Source organism: Giraffa tippelskirchi, chromosome X, assembly GCF_054371585.1.
Source record: "Giraffa tippelskirchi isolate mGirTip1 chromosome X, T2T-mGirTip1v1.2.pri, whole genome shotgun sequence".
Lineage (NCBI taxonomy): Eukaryota > Metazoa > Chordata > Mammalia > Artiodactyla > Giraffidae > Giraffa > Giraffa tippelskirchi.
The window spans coordinates 8,352,585-8,370,222 of NC_137289.1; the positions used below are offsets into that span (position 1 = coordinate 8,352,585).

Here is a 17,638-nt window from a genome sequence, read left to right on the forward strand (position 1 = left end):
GGGGAAAGGAGCAAAGGGGGGAGAGAGGGAGGGAAGAAGGGAGGAAGGAAGGAAGAGGTGAGCTGGAGGAAACCATAAAGGTCACCAGTGCAGGCAAAGATCTGATGCTTTGATTCTGTTTGAAAGGGAAAGGACAGCAGCCTGCCTATAGCTAACCCTTCCCCTCAAGCAGCACTTAGCATGCCAAGCACATGTAGGGGGCTCAGAATGGAGAGGAGAGCCAGTTGTTGAGTCTCAATTGATTAGTTTTACTTCCCTCACCGTGTCAAAGTCAGATGCAAATCAGAAGAAAGAAAATATTTCCATCAAATGTACAGCATCGTGACTATAGTTGATAATACCATATTATGTAAGTGAAATTTGCTAAGAGAATAGATCTTATGCATTCTCACCAAAAAAAAAAAAAAGGTAAATATGTGACGTGATAGATGTGTTAATTAAGAAGATTGTGGGGATTCTCCCACTATATATCTATATCTCATATATTTACATGGAGAAGGCAATGACAACCCACTCTAGTACTCTTGCCTGGAGAATCCCAGGGACCGTGGAGCCTGGTGGGCTGCTGTCTATGGGGTTGCACAGAGTCGGACACGACTGAAGCGACTTAGCAGTAGCAGCAGCAGCAGATATCATGTTGTAATCTTTAAATACATTATAATTTTATTTGCCAGCTAGCCTTTGACAGAGCTGGGAAAAAAACATGGAGGTAGAAACAAACAAACAAAAAAAGAATATATATTTCAACACAATTTACTGTTTCTTATGACATCTTGTTAAACGATATTTCAAAAGTTATCTATTCCAAACTCACATCTATGCTCACTCTCCTCCTTCCCTTCTCCTTGAATCCTGATATTTTGCATGAACACCCCCATTCATAGGGGCTCTCTACCTTCTGAGGCAACCCACTGCATCCTAAGAGAGCTCTAGTGATAGAAATGTTAAACCAAAATATTTCTTCTCACAACTTCTATCTTTTAATATGAGCACTTTCCTCTGGTACCACAGCTTAGTCTGTCTCCTACATGAAAACACATATCCATCAGGATACTGGCAGGAAACAGATGGCACATTCAAAGGTATAATTAAAGAGTTTCATAAAGACACTATTTATAAGGGGAGAGACAAAAAAAAAGGAGCTGAAGAACCCTGGGGCTAGAAAGTTGCTGAGAGGACATGGAGAAGAATTACAGAGGAAAATGTATCTATAAGAGAAACAGGAGCTGTGACCTCCAGGAAAGGAGAAGAGACAGAGCCAAGCCCAGGTTCAGCAAGGAAGACATGGGAAAATAGATACCCTGACTTTTCTTTCCTGCCTCCCCTAACCATCACTTGCTGGTACCTCCCATTGGCTACATACGGTCAGAAGGCAGAGAGCTAGAGAGTGCAGAGGGTGGGAAAAGGATCCTGAAGGACAAATCACACTTCACATTTTTAAAATATTTTTGTTGACGTGGAGCATTTCTAAAGTGTTTATGGAATTTGCTACGATATTGCTTCTGTTTGATGTTTTGGTTTTCTTGGCCATGAGGCATGTGGAATCTTAGCTCCCCAACTAAGTATCGAACCCACACTCCCTGCATTGAAAGGCAAAGTCTCAACCACTGGACACCGGGGAAGTCTCCACACACTGCACATTTTTAAAGGCAGAACTAGTGTCCTCTTTGAGTCTTCTCTTCTCCAGCCAACCATCCTCCACTCCTCCATTCACTCTACAGAAGATACATACGTATATCCCTCCTCCATCCCGGATGCCTATTCTCGACCCAACATGGCTGTCCTAGTGCAAGGGAGCTGGGAATACCATCTTTATCACTCTAGGTAACACTTTTAAAGTGGTACATCTATCTTGAGAAAGAGTTAAAGAACTCTTTCAGTGGCTACACAATATAATGACTCATTATGATTTTTACAGTTCTAAAATGTCTGCTCACCAACTCCACTAGTCAAGATGAAGGTATGTCTCCCACAGTCTATAGGTGTATAGTTTACTCTTTGGACCCAGGGGCAGGACCAGACAGTTACCCATTTTTACATTTCATTTTGATAATGAGTCTTTTGAGATAGCTTGCTGCAATCTTTTCTGGACTTCATCTAAAAACTTTTAATTTTTAAAGTAAAAGACATTTAGATATCACCTCATGCAATGATGGGGCTTTCCAGGTGGGTCAGTGGGTAAAGAATGCACCTGCAATGCAGCAGAAGTGGGTTTGATCCCTGGGTTGGGGAGATCCCCTGGAGGAGGGCATGGCAGCCCACTCTAGGATTCTTGCCTGGAGAAACCCATGGACAGAGGAGCCTGACGGACTACAGTCCACAGGGTCACAAAGAATCAGACATGACTGAAGTGAATGAGAATGCACACATCCAATGCTATCATTTTTTGTAAGGTCAAACACGGACTCAAAGAACAAGGAGCTTGGGCAAGTGAGGAATAGAATAGGGACAGAGCTTCCAATAGGCTTCCATTCCAAACCTCACAGAGCTTTTATCTGAAGTCATCAGACATTTTAGCCTTTTTGTACATTTATTTGCCTCACACATAGGACAAGATAAACTCTTACTATTCTGCAGTATTGCCTTTTGAAAGTATGCTCGTCTGTTGTCAGTTTGATGATACAATTCTCTCAAGCTGTTAGGTAGCAGACAATTTCTTGTGTCTAAAGAACTTGTTGGTTCATTTTGCTCTCACACTGAAAGTCTATCAGATGAAAAAAAGCCTCACTATGGCCTCTCAGTCCTCAGAAGCAATATTGTTGAATTACAGTTCAATGGGTAATGCTATTAAGAAGCAGGACTGTATTATTAGATGCGTCAAAGAAAATTATCCTTCCACTTTTACAAGTCTCAAAAAACAACAGCTTAAGTCAAGGCAAATTCACAAGTTGGTGCATATACTGGGTTGGCCAAAAAGTTTGTTCGGTTTTTTCAGTAAGATGGTCTTGAAAACCCGGATGAACTTTTTGGCCAGCCCAATATCACTTTTGTCTAATCTACCCATGAATTTCAAAATAAGTCACTTTAACCACAGTAAATTATTTTTAACAAATAACCCCTAAAACCAAAATAAACAAAGACAAACATAATACAACAATATAAAAAATCTTGGGTCTAACTCCTTAGTTCCCCAGAGTGCCTTTCCTGATGACAACCTTAACGTGATGTCCTTGACTTTTATTAATGCTGAAATCAGAAAATGAAAATGAATGATGCTTCTCTGTATTTTATGATAAACAGCTTCAGAAGAAGCTTTCAATTTTGTTGACCAATGTCTCATGCATATGGATCCATATGATAAATTATTTTTAGAATCCAATATCTGCATCAACCATGCCCCTCCCAATCAGCAACTATGGGGAAGAATTTTCTAAACAGCATGTATAGTTCACCTCCCATAAATAAAGTAGCCATTTGTTCTGTAGCAGAAAACACCGAATCCTGTAACACATTGTGTTTTCTTTTATATCCTGGTGGCCAGGAAGCTCACAGTCAACCTGAATATTCAGTCATTGTTATGATACTTATGGCACTCCTCCATGTAACTGCTTCCTCCTCAGTCTCCACAGGTTTTTTTTTTTTTTTGAACAGTCATCATAAATTTTTTTTTTATAAAAAAAAAAATTTACTGTAAGCCACCTCAAGTCATCTTTGTAAGCAAGCATCATAACAAAACATCTAAGCACCACTATTAATGGAGATAAAATAGCATTTTGAAGAGACTGCACCAAAACCCTCACTGCATTTCATTAAGGCTGCTGCCTCTGCTGCTGCTAAGTCACATCAGTTGTGTCCGACTCTGTGCAACCCCATAGAAGGCAGCCCACCAGGCTCCTCCGTCCCCGGGATTCTCCAGGCAAGAACACTGGAGTGGGTTGCCATTTCCTCCTCCAGTGCATGAAAGTGAAAAGTGAAAGTGAAGTCGCTCAGTCGTGTCCGACTCTTCACGACCCCATGGGCTGCAGCCTACCAGGCTCCTCCGTCCATGGGGTTTCCCAGGCAAGAGTACTGGAGTGGGGTGGATGCTTCTAAATATCTAGTTTATCAGCATAGAATGTTTCGAAAGCTAATCTGGAAAATGCAGAGAGCAGTCATAAAAGTGGCCCCACTTCTTATTTAACTGGACACAAAAGTCCCTTGAGAGCTTTGGCTCACAGTTTTGGCCTGAACTATGATCTAACTGTACCAGTTTAGAAGAGTAACTGTTGGGGGTGGTTAGGAGGGAGTACAAGGATAGTCATAAGAAAGGTGATGGAAGGAACGAGAACCTACTAAGCTGTGGGGTATTTTTAAGTGGCCTAAATACATGAAAACCAGAGGCCATGCTGTTGATAAATTTCAGAGTCTATAATCAATGCTACTTTGTGTCCTCGATGGGAAAATTCAAATCAAGATAATTCTAATTTCAGATATAGAAACAAGAACTCCACTAGACTCAGGTATGAAAGTGAAATAGGTCTGTGTGCATAAGAGTTAGGAACATAAAGAGTTCATCTTATTTATTCAGTCATTTAATTCTCAGTTTTGTGACTGAACCAGATAGATAGAGAACCAGAGTCTTGTTCAAATCTGCAGAAAAAAGCAACCATGTAACCAAGCCTCTATGGTGGCAAAATCACTCTTACTTAGCCCTATAATTCAGGGATCCTCAAGCCCTGGGATCTATTGCCTGATGATCTGAGGTGGAGCTGAAGTAATAATAATAAAAATAAGTGAAAATTGCTCAGTCGTATTTGACTCTTTGTGACCCCGTGGACTATACAATCCATGGAATTATCCAGGCCAGAATACTGGAGTGGGTAGCCTTTCCCTTTTTCAGGGATCTTCCTGACCCAGGAGTAGAACCAGGGGCTCCTGCATTGCAGGTGGATTCTTGACCAACTAAGCTATGAGGGAAGCCCAATAAAAATAAAGTACACAATAAATGTTATGTACTTGGGTCACCTCAAAACCATTCCCCCTTCCCCACCCTAGTCCATGGAAAAATGGCCTTCCATGAAACCAGTCACTGGTGCCAAAAAGGTTGGGGACTGCTGCTATAATTCCATCTCTCTATTGACTGAGCCACAAATCATTCAACTCAAGAATTCAAAGAGATCAAAACCAGCCCACAAATCTCCTGCATCTCCTGAATTGCAGGTGGATTCTTTACCACTGAGCCAACTAATCTATGTGAGGTGTATGTAAATATGAATAACTGTCTATTTACCATTCTGTCTGTGTGTATACATATTTACCCAAGGAGCTAGGGTTCAGTACTCACTAATTCAGTGCTTACACTGACTTTATAGAATATATCTACAAGAATAATGAGGATTAACTACACACTCTAGAGCATGGATGAGTGTGTAATGTCAAAAATAACAGTGAGCAGATGATATGTGGTCTTTCTCCAATGCCAGGATAAAAGGTGAGCACCCACCCCCCCACCATCATGCCCATCACTTCCAGGGAAAAAGCAGGAGAGGGAGGTAACGAAGGAGGAGAATCTTTATTTATTTACTTAAGAGGAGCTGAAGTGGAAATTCTGCACCAATCAAAGAATCAGAGTAGACTAAGGAAATGCATGGGATGTACTAAAAATAAATTTTCTAGAAGGCTGGTGACAAAGAGTCAGCAAAAACAACTGTTTTGTAAAAATGCAAAACATGAAACAGTGTTCACCAACAAGGGATTGTTAAAATAAATTAGAAAACCTGCATAGCAGGTCATAGTATTCAGCCATTAAAGACTAAAGCTGATCTATTTATATATAAACACACAGAAAGGCTATCACGTAATATTGTTAAGTAAACTGTAGAGTCATGAAACTTACCATATGCGATGATTGCAATTGAGGGAAACAGATTACTATGCATGTGTGGATGTATGTGTGTGTGTGTGTGTGTGTACAAATGACATGTAAGAATCCACTCATGACTAATTACATACTTTGATTTATCTCATAATTTCATCAACTCTTTGGTCTCTATTTACTCATGTTTCCAAAATCATGTCACATAAATGCTGAATAACAAGGATTTGAAAAATGAAACATAGTTTGGAAGCTATTTATTTCCTCTGCTTGGCTGCTTGGGTTTTCTTAACTGCAGTTGTCTGCCTTTGTCCACCTACAGTTTGACCTTCAACTTTCTACCCCTTCCATGGGGATATATAGCCTTGATACAACCTAAGAATTAGATTTACCTATAGCCAGTGATTTGAAAGAAATACATGTGCATGAATTGACATTACCTCTATAGTTCAAGGAGAAGGCAATGACACCCCACTCCAGTACTCTTGCCTGGAAAATCCCATGGATGGAGGAGCCTGGTAGGCTACAGTCCATGGGGTCGCTAAGAGTCGGACACAACTGAGCGACTTCACTTTCACTTTTCCCTTTCATGCACTGGAGAAGGAAATGGCAACCCACTCCAGTATTCTTGCCTGGAGAATCCTGGGGACGATGGAGCCTGGTGGGCTGCCGTGTATGGGGTCGCACAGAGTTGGACACGACTGAAGCGACTTAGCAGCAGCAGCAGCAGCTATAGTCCAATTTTTGGAAACACAGTTGAAACTTCTTGGCCAGAAAGATGCTGTTTTTGAGTCATCTCACTTCCACTCTACCCCAGGACAGCATAAAATATGAAAATGCACTAAGCATGCTACCCCTGGACTTCCCAGATGGCACAGTAGTAAAGAATCACCCTGCCAATGCAGGAGACATAAGAGATGCGGATTTCATCTCTGAGTCGGGAAGATGCCCTGGAGAAGGAAATGGCAACCCACTCCAGTATTCTTGCCTGGAAAATCCCATGGATAGAGAGGAGCCTGGCAGGCTACAGTCCATGGGGTCGCAAAGAATCAGACAAGACTGAGCACAGGACAGCACAGCATGCTACTCCTCAAAGAGGAATGGAATTCCTCTCCAAATTATCTTGGGCAAATTCTAATTTCAACTCTACTGCCATGCACTGAAAATTTCAAAAGGCCTGATCTTTCATCAATCATTAGAAATTATGACATCAGGAGAAACACATCCAGTTCTGTACTTTTAGAGAGTTGGTGGTCAGCAGCAGTGCTTTGCCCCTCGTTTCTCCCAACTTGTCCTGGAAAAAGTCAGGCATGGGCCATGCCTCACTTCTAGCCAGTACTGCTCTCTCTTTTTTCCTTAAGACAGTGTCAATTGAAGATAAACACACAAACTAAAAGTTGTGAGTTAAATTATATAGGAGGACCTTACTGAGGACTAGAGCCATCCTCTCAGATAGCTCTGAGGAACAGCTCCAAAGTGGTAACAGAGGGGTCGGGATACATAAGAATTTTTGCTGAAAAAAATTTTACAAACACACAGTCAAACATCAAAAGATTACTGCTAATCACAAAACCCAGACATCTCAAGTTAATGATTTTAGTGAGTTTCTGTGTATAGGAAAATGCAAGAGTCTGGAATCATTGAAATTATTCCTTAAATATTCATTTGAACTCTCTAGGGCCAGTACCCAGAGCACAGAACATTTCCTATTTTTCTCCATCTTGAATTTCTCTCAGGGTGCGCTGTCTGGGGGTGGCTACAGTGGCTGATGGCGTGATAGCAGGTTGCATCCTTTGTTTACTGGAATGGCAGGCAACATTCGTTTCTCACCACAGTCACCAAGCTCCAATAAAACTAATAACTCTCATTGGTACTTAGAAGCACAGGCTTCAGTGAAAGATAGGCCTGTGTTGAAATCTGGCTCTGCTAGTTCCTAGATGAGTAACTTAGGCAAGAGGCTTTCCACTGAGCCTCAGTTTCTATACCTATAAAATGGGAAGAACAGTAACACCCCTTTCAAAGGGATCTGTGAAGATTCATTAAGATCATCCACATCAAGTGCTTCTACACAGTGAATCTCTGTAAATTCTCCTAGTTATTGCTACTGTTGTCACCATCATTCCTTATGGTGAGCCCATTGCCACAAGCACAACGAGGTCCTGACAGAATCATAAAAGCCTTTTATAGCCAACACTCTAACTTTAATGGGCCTCAAATACCTGTCGACCTTTTACAAGGAGGTCCTGTGATGCTCTAAGAGTGGACTCTTAGCAGACAAAGCTCCATTAGATAAGTAGCAAGAGACTGTGTATAAGATGGGGTATTAAATTATATCGTTTCTCCTCCCATATATGAGCCCCACTGACTCATATAAATGGCACACATTTGAGCATTTTAACAACTCATAACAGTGTCATACATTGCAGCAATTAATGGCATACATTTTCACAATTTCACAAAGGTAAGATAACTTTGGGGGCTTCCCAGGTGGGGTGAGTGGTGAAGAACCCACCTGCCAATGCAGGAGATGTAAGACATGCAAGTTGGATCTCTGGGTCAGAAAGATTCCCTGGAGGAGGGCTTGGCAACCCGCTGCAGTATTCTTTCCTGCAGAATTCCATGGACAGAGGAACCTGGTGGGCTCGAGTCCATAGGGTCGCAAAGAGTCGGACACAACTGAAGCAACTTGGCACACACGCAAGATAACTTTCAACATTATAGTGAGAATCAGGAGACATGGATTCTTGGTCTAGCTCTACCTCCAAGGAAATCATGTGCCTTCTTCAAATATACATTTAATTGTTTATAAATAAAAAGAGATTGTACTGCTAGATGGTGCCACTGTATCCTGAGTGGTGTTGGTGTCAGAGAATCAGAGACCTAATGTTTCACTTCATAAAGCACAGAGCCAAGTGGAGCCATATCTGAACCTGCTGGAAAGGGATAGGTGTCCCCTCACCAGGTATGGATGCAATAAACAGCTGGGGACTTCAGCTACTGTCTACCTATGGGAGGAGTAGAGAGTTAATGAGTTGTATGTGTAGGAAGAAGAGTAAAAGTAAATTTGGTAATCACAAGGGTGTGACATAACAAAGCATTCTAGTACTCACTAGCATCTACTTTCTCCGTCTCTCTTGATACATCATTAGACACTTTGCCTGGCCCACTTGCAATTAGGTGGGTCCATGTGGCTATGCTTTGGCCAATGGAGTGTGTACTGAAGTAGATGAGTTTCTAGCACCTCTCAAGTCATTCTGCATGGTTTTCCCTTCCATCACCAGCCAATTGGATGCAAAAAATTAATAATCCAGTGGAAAAGTCCAAGGCTGTCTAAGAGGGTGTGAGTTTTTGATGGAAGGACCCCAAATCCCTAAAGCAGAGTTCCCTGTTGACCCAATTAGATTTATGATAGGAATAATAAATTAACCTTTGTTGTGTTAAGCCATAGATTCTATAGTCATCCATTAGCCAAGTCTGATTACTGTATAACTCTACCTAACTGTTGCCTCATCTATAATTTGAGGAGAAAAACATCGACCCACAGGGATGTTGGGAAAAGTAAATGTAATAAGGTTCTATCACAGTGCCTGGCCCCTAAATGTAGTGATCTTCAGCCTTAACAATTTGCATCAATTCATTGCAACTACTGATTTCTTTTTTTTTTTTTTTTTTTGCTTTTTGACAATAACATCTTTATGTAGTAGAAATATTGACCCATTAGAGCAAGTCTGAGTTGTTCTAAATTGTTAAAGATATGTGTAAATCACCTTGTGGTTTATTCTTGAATAATGTGAAGCTGAAGTCATTGTAAACACTGAACTAGCTCACCAATGCCTCAGCTTCTGCTGATCTCAGAAACCACAAACACTATATGGAAGAAAAATATGCCACTCCATCTGGTAACTGTAAGAAAATCTTTTTCTTCTCTGTTGACTTCAATGTGGATTTTGTCTATTTTGAAAAAAAATAATATACCACTATTCACATTTACCATCTCAGGGCTGAATCACAGAATGTGTAGCCTGGAATCAACTAGGGTTTCATATCGGCAGCCAGAAAATGATTGAGGGCTGGTTTGGAGTCGTGTGTTCTGTTCATAATAGCTCCATTTTCTTCTTAATTGTCCCAGCAAAGACACGCTGATAAAACAGCTGCAGTTCCTACAAAATCCATTGGAATAAAAGACACACTCAGGTAACCCATTCATTATTCTGGAAAAGCATTGGTAGCTTTGACAAAATAATTATATGGAGAATCAGACTGCTAAAAATGCCATTGATTTTCTACATATTCAGATAAATGACACATCAGAAAATGGACTGGTACCAAGGGTTCTGTGCTAGCAATCAATCATCTCTTGGATGAAGAATATGTGCAAAGTCCATCCTAGAGGCTACGTGACACCCAGCCCAACAAAAGCATGAGAATGGAGGGCATACTAATCAAGACCCAGCTCTTTTCAGATCTGTTTCCTTCTCCAAAAATGTCCACCAGCTCCCTACTGCTTATGAGAATAGTTAGAAATCTGTTATTGGGTTGGCCAAAAAGTTAGTTCAGGTTTTTCCATGCCATCATACAGAAAAATCCAAATGAACTTTTTCGCCAACCCAATATTTTGACATTCAAGGCCCTCTGCAGTAAAGCCTTAGTCAATCTCTATGAACAAACTGAACTAGTTGCTAGTGCACAAACCTGACTGGAGCTTTCCTACATCCAGGCTTTGATTATGCTGAATCTCGTAGCCGAATTGTCCTCATCTGTGCCTATTGAAGTCCCATTCAGCCTTTAAAGTTCATCTCTAGTCCACTGATTTCACGCTGGCTTAGCTGATTACTTCTAAAAACACTGAAAATAAATGTTCTGTCCCCTCTCCTGTGCCAGTGCCTCTTTGGGCACTTCTCACCCTCATCTATTCATCTTTCATCTATTTGCCTTAGTTGCTTTACTGCTACTGCACCTGAAGGGTCAAAACTGTCTTAATTATCTCTCACAATATCCTATATGTAGTTCAGGGTATTAAAAAATGAAAAACCCAACAACAAAAAAACATAGAAACCATCTTAATAATGGGCAAATGGCATGAAGACATGCTTCTTCAAAGAAATACAAATGGTCAGTAAGCATGTGAACAGAGGCTCAATACCACTAGTAATTATAGAAATACAAATCAGAACCAACATGAAATGCCACTTCACACCCATTAAGATGGCTATTATAAAAAATGGCAAATGTAGGAGAGGATATGGAGAAATTAGAACACTTGTGAATTGCTGGTGCAGATGTAAAATGGTGCAGCTGCAGTAGAAAATACCCTGGTAGAACAGGCACATGAAAGGATGCTCAACATCACTCATCATCAGAGAAATGAAAATTAAAACCACAGTGAGATACCAACTCACACCTGTCAGAATGCCTGCTAACAAAAAGACAATGTGGAGTAAAGAGAACCTTCACACACTGTTGGTGGGAATGTGAGTTGGTACAGCCACTGTGGAGAACAGTATGGAGATTCCCCCCAAAATTAAAAATAGAACCACCATATAATCTAGCAATTCCATCCCTGGGTATTTTTCTGAAGAAAATGAAAGCATTAATTCAAAAAGATAATTGTACCCCAATTGTTCATTGCAGCATTAGTTACAATAGCCAAGATATGGAAGAAATCTGAATGTCCATTGATAGGTAAATGGATTAAGAAGCTGTGGTATATATATGCATGGACTACTACTCAGCTGTAAAAAGGAATGAAATCTTGCCACTTCTGACAACATGGGTAGAACTAGAGAGAATATTATGTCAAGTGAAATAAGTCAGACAGATAAATACAAATACCAAACAATTTCATTTACATGTGAAATCTCAAAAACAAAAGAAGTGAACAAATATAAAAAAACAGAGAGTTGTAGATGCAAAGAACAAAGTGTTGGTTGCTGTGGGGCAGTGCAGGGCAGGGACTGGTGAAATAGGTGAAGGGGATTAAGAGGGGATTAATAATAATAATTAAGGGGATAATTAAGGGGATTATAACTTCCAGCTATAAAATAAATAAGTCACAAGGGTGTAATATACAGTGTAGGGATGATGACAGATGGTAACTAGACTTAGCATGGTGATCATTTCCTAATATATAAAATTATTGAATAAATATGAGGTACATTTGAAATTAATATGATATTATAAGGTATTTAATACTTCAATAGAAAAAAACATAGAAAATAGTATGATGGTTCCTCAAAAAATTTAAAATGGAATTACTACATAACAGATACTTGTACATCAATGTTCGCAATAGCCAAAAGGTAGAAACAACCCAAATGCTCATCAGTAGATGAAAGAATAAGTGAAATATAATATATACACATAATTTAATATTATTCAGCCTTAAAAGGAAGGAAATTTTGGTACGTGCTATAACATGCATGAACCTTGAAAATGTTATGCTACATGAAATAAGCCAGACGTACAAGGACAAATATTATATGATTCTACTTATATGAAGTACCTAGAATAGGCAAATCTACAGAGAGAGAAAGTAAAATAGAGGTTACCAGGGATTGCGGGTAAGAGGGGATGGGGGCTATTGATCAATGGCTAGAACATTTCTTTGGGGAATAACAAAAAAAGTTTTAGTGATAGATAATGGTGATGGTTGCACAACATTATAAATTACTTAATGCCACTGAATTGTACACTTAGAAATGGATAAAAGGGTAAATTTTATGTATTTTTAGCAAGATAAAAAGGTAAAAAGTTTAAAATTAACTTGCAGAGCTAGGCTTTAGACCTGTAGAAATATGACAAATGATATATAGTAGAAAAGAAAACAATGAAAGAACATGAGAGTTCAGCAGAGGTGAGTTCAAATTCAAGGTATCCTTGGGGTGGTTATTAACCTCTCTGAGTTCCCATTTTCTGATCTGGAAAAGGAAGATAACAATAGCACCTGACACATCTTGTGGGACTATCTGACATAATCCATGAAAAGCCCTCCATGAAAAAAGTACAGTGTCTAGCACATATTAAGCACACTACAAAATATTATTATTCTTATGAGCAACAAAAGTAATTGAGTATTCTTATGCTGTTAATGCCGACTGCTAAGCTAAGAAATGTGCAATGTATCTTGCTAATAAGGTAGAGGATTTTTTTGAGAAAGAAATAGTCTTGGTGACAGGAGGTTTCAAGTGGTGAACTCTGGGGACAGTAGATAGGAAATGATTTGGTTTCAACAATTGGTTGAAATGGTAGGTAAGCTGACACAGTGAATTGCCAGAAAAATGAACATTTCCAGGTAGTAGCTGAGTCAATATTTAGCACACCTTGTCTACGTTATCTTTCATTCACTGTGATCAGCCAATCTAAGGGAGTAGAATATCTAAGTACAATTGAGAAACACAAAATGCCTACTGGTATTGGAAAGGTTAACAAGAAGTGAGCTACTGAATTGATTTCTCACATTTTGATATGAATGCTAAATCAACATTTTAAAATGTAATGCTATCATACGATATAGCCTATATGTGAAATCTAATAAAAGGGTACAAGTGAATTACAAAACAGAAGTAGAGTCATAGATGTAGAAAATAAATTGATGGTTACCAGGGGGTAAGGCAGACGAGGGATAAATTGGGAGACTGGGATAGACATATACACACTACTGTATATAAAATAGATAACTAATAAGGACCTACTGTATAGTACAGGGAACTCTACTCAGTACACTATAATGACCTATATGGGAAAAGAATCTTTAAAATAGTGGATATATGTATGTGTATAACTGATACACTTTGCTGTACACCTGAAACTAACACAACATTGTAAATCAACTATACTCCAATTAAAAAAAAAATTAATGTAATGCCTATTTCAAAACCATCCAAAAAGCAAAGCACTCATCCTCTTATTCCTCCTAGAAGATTTATTTTTGCTTTTCTTTGCTATGAAGACTGTTAACTGTGCTGAAATACAAAATAAAAATCAACTTATAATGGATTGAAAATACTAAATAGGTAAAAAAATAAGCCTTCATGACCCAAGTGAATATCAAAGATGCTCTAGGATCACCTTGAGATTAACAAAAGTCATTAATAAGTGAACTAGTGGCTGATAATATTGCTTTTGACCACTTTACTTTCTGAAAATTCATTTAGAGCTGGAGGCAAAAATGCTTAAATTCAAGCAACATTGAAAAATACGCAGAACTGGTATAATTTCAAAAATGACTTCAACTTTTTTAATTCAAAAAAGGGAACAAAAATTATTAACAGAGAAACTTGCTTAACAACTGCAAAACTTTCCCAGTATTTATGGAAATTATCAAAAATATTTTCTAAGAAATATAAATGGCTGGAAATGCATTAAAGCACATAAACACATTTCAGAATTGCCTCAAGGTATGAAAAAAGTAAGTCGTGTGTGTATACAGTGGCATAGTCACAGAAGATAATACAATTTTGACATATATGGTGGTTTGATTTTCATCCATTTCTTTTCTTTGCCGATATCTTCTTGACAGATTCACCTACAGTTCTGCCGAAAATGGATTGGGGTCGGAGGAGCCATAAAGAATGGTAGGGAGGCTGCTACAACATTCCAAGTATGAGGAGAGGTGGGTGGGTCAGTGCTCTGCCAAGGGCTTTTCTCATTCTCTAAGCTGAATAGCTTTAACTGGAGGCTCGTCTAAGTCCTCCCCACGGTGTCTGCACTGTATCTGGAATGAGTGTTCTTGTTATTCTTCAGTGTCTTGTCTCCTTCACTACACTACGAGTGTGTCAAGTGCAGGGATCAGGGATTTCATGGGTGCTGAGTTCTGCCTACTCAACAAGCCTCAGTGATGAGACAAGTGCTCAGGACAGGTGGCTACTTATTACCTATTGAAACCATAAATTAAAACACAGGTACAACTGAAAAACAAATTTATGGAGTCACAAAAGTAAGTGAAGTAGAAATTTCTTGGAGAAGTTTCTGAAGAATGAGGAAAATAACCTTTCAACGGGAAAGCCCCAAGGGGAATTAGGACAGGCCCAAAGGGGCTCTTGAATTTACTGAAACTACAGACTTTATGAATAAAGTTTAACATTGTCTTCCTGCTTCAATGAAGAAGATATTTGAACTGCCAACATGCTGGGCTTTTACTTATGTAATGAGTACGTAAGTTGTGATGCTCAAATATATATCTGAGACACTTTGCAACAATCAAAGCAGGGATGAAGAGTACTGTTTAGTACAGTATAATTGCACCTCTTCACACACTTTGCTAACAGCTCAGGAAGGTAATACACTTAGATTTGCACTATGCAGCTTCTAAAATTTAACAACAACAAAAACATATTTCTAAGAATCCTAGAACCCTGACTCTCAAGCACTTTCCTACAAACTAGCTATTAAATTTGAATTCTTTATGTATCAGCTTACTCTTTTCTTTTTCCCTTCTTTGCTCCAATAATTCACCCAGCTGCACACAGCTCCCACCACTGGGCTGGGAAAGTCTTCTCTAAGAGCTCTACATTGGAATAATCAATTGAGGAGAAGAAATCCACAAAAAACAGGTTGTTCTTTGAGGCAATCTTCAGAAAGGGAGGAAAGAGTGAGCATTTAGCGTGATCCCTCTCCTGATAAGGTTGAAAATATTTTATCTATTTTAATATGTAGATAGCACTTACCAAGTGGAGAAGGAAATGGCAAGCCACTCCAGTATTCTTGCCTGGAGAATCCCAGGGATGGAGGAGCCTGGTGGGCTGCCGTCAATGGGGTCGTGCAGGGTCGGACACGACTGAAGCAACTTGGCAGCAGCAGCAGCACTTACCAAGAGCTGGGCACTGTTTGAAGTACTTACAAAAAAATGAACTCATTTGCTAGAATAAACATAGAATATTTTAAGACTTCTGCTTTAGCTAACAGTTTTATGTTTGAGTGGGAAAGAATGTATTTGAGTTACAGCTGTGTGCTAGTAGGATACACTCTCCTGAATTATCTGATGCTACTTCAAGTTGGTTGTGAGATAGGGGGCAGCAACCAGACATTGGACTGTATCCCCCAGGTGATGGAGAATTTCCATTAGTGGAGAAATGGATCTTGTTTGTGTAGGGGGAGTATGGGTTATGAGTGGGCCAGAATTTCAGGATTAAGATGTCTTATTCTTTGATGAAACAGAACAACGTTGTCACTTGGCTGTATCAACACATTGAGAAGGGAAAAGAGAACTGAGAGAATTGTTCAGTGTTGGGCACATTTTAAGTCATCCATAGATTCAGTTCAATGAATAGGAAGAGTAAAGATTAGTTCAGTTGTGCCTCAATTCCCTTGCTAATTCATGAATAAATTGATGTGTTTTTTTTAAAAAAAACTTTTTAGTCTATCTATTCTTTTTACCTTATGTACATGAACTCATCTTCCTGATGGAAAATTCCAACCATATGGTTAGTATTAACAATAAGTTCAGTTCAGCTCAGTCACTCAGTCATGTCTCACTCTTTGCGACCCCATGAAATGCAGCAGGCCAGGCCTCCCTCTCCATCACCAACTCCCAGAGTCCACCCAAACTCATGTCCATTGAGCCAGTGATGCCATCCAACCATCTCATGCTCTGTCAGCCCCTTCTCCTCCCACCTTCAATATTTCCCAGCATCAGGGTCTTTTCAAATGAGTCAGCTCTTCGCATCAGGTGGCCAAAGTATTGGAGTTTCAGCTTCAACATCAGTCCTTCCAATGAACACCCAGGACTGATCTCCTTTAGGATGCACTGGTTGGATCTCCTTGCAGTCCAAGGGACTCTCAAGAGTCCTCTCCAACACCACAGTTCAAAAGCATCAATTCTTTGGTGCTCAGCTTTCTTTGCAATCCAACTCGCACATCCATACATGACCACTGGAAAAACCATAGCCTTGACTAGACGGACCTTTGTTGACAAAGTAATGTCTCTGCTTTTCAATATGCTGTCTAGTTTGAGCATAACTTTCCTTCCAAGGAGTAAGCGTCTTTTAATTTCATGATTGCAGTCACCATCTGCAGTGATTTTGGAGCCCCCCAAAATAAAGTCTGCCAGTGTTTCCACTGTTTTCCCATCTATTTGCCATGAAGTGATGGGACCAGATGCCATGATCTTAGTTTTCTGAATGTTGATCTTTAAGCCAACTTTTTCACTCCCCTCTTTCACTTTCATCAAGAGGCTCTTTAGTTCCTCTTCACTTTCTGCCATGAGGGTGGTGTCATCTGCATATCTGAGATTATTGACATTTCTCCAAGCAATCTTGATTCCAGCTTGTGCTTCCTCCAGCCCAGTGTTTCTCATGATGTACTCTGCATATAAATTAAATAAGCATGGTGACAATATACAGCCTTGACAATATACAGCTTTTCCTATTTGGAACCAGTCTGTTGTTCCATGTCCAGTTCTAACTGTTGCTTCCTGACGTGCATACAGGTTTCTCAAGAGGCAGGTCAGGTGGTCTGGTATTCCCATCTCTTTCAGAATTTTCCATAGTTTATTGTGATCCACACAGTCAAAGGCTTTGGCATAGTCAATAAAGCAGAAATAGATGTTTTTCTGGAACTCTCTTGCTTTTTCAATGATCCATCAGATGTTGGCAATTTGATCTCTGGTTCCTCTGCCTTTTCTAAAACCAGCTTGAACATCTGGAATTTCATGGTTCATGCATTGCTGAAGCCTGGCTTGGAGAATTTTGAGCATTACTTTATTAGTGTGGGAGATGAGTGCAATTGTGCGGTAGTTTGAGCATTGTTTGGTATTGCCTTTCTTTGGGATTGGAATGAAAACTGACCTTTTCCAGTCCTGTGACCACTGCTGAGTTTTCTAGATTTGCTGGCATATTGAGTGCAGCA

General features: G+C 39.6%; 1 long non-coding RNA gene across 1 annotated transcript in view; it reads left to right on the top strand.

Moving 5' to 3' along the window:
- The window catches only part of LOC145535933 (uncharacterized), a 77,753-nt gene extending 60,678 nt beyond the window's left edge, over nucleotides 1–17,075 (top strand). The window contains exon 3 of the long non-coding RNA XR_014075541.1: nucleotides 14,313–17,075. This is a non-coding gene — a long non-coding RNA (uncharacterized LOC145535933). The remainder of the gene's footprint in view (nucleotides 1–14,312) is intronic.
- The last annotated feature ends 563 nt before the right edge of the window (nucleotides 17,076–17,638 follow it).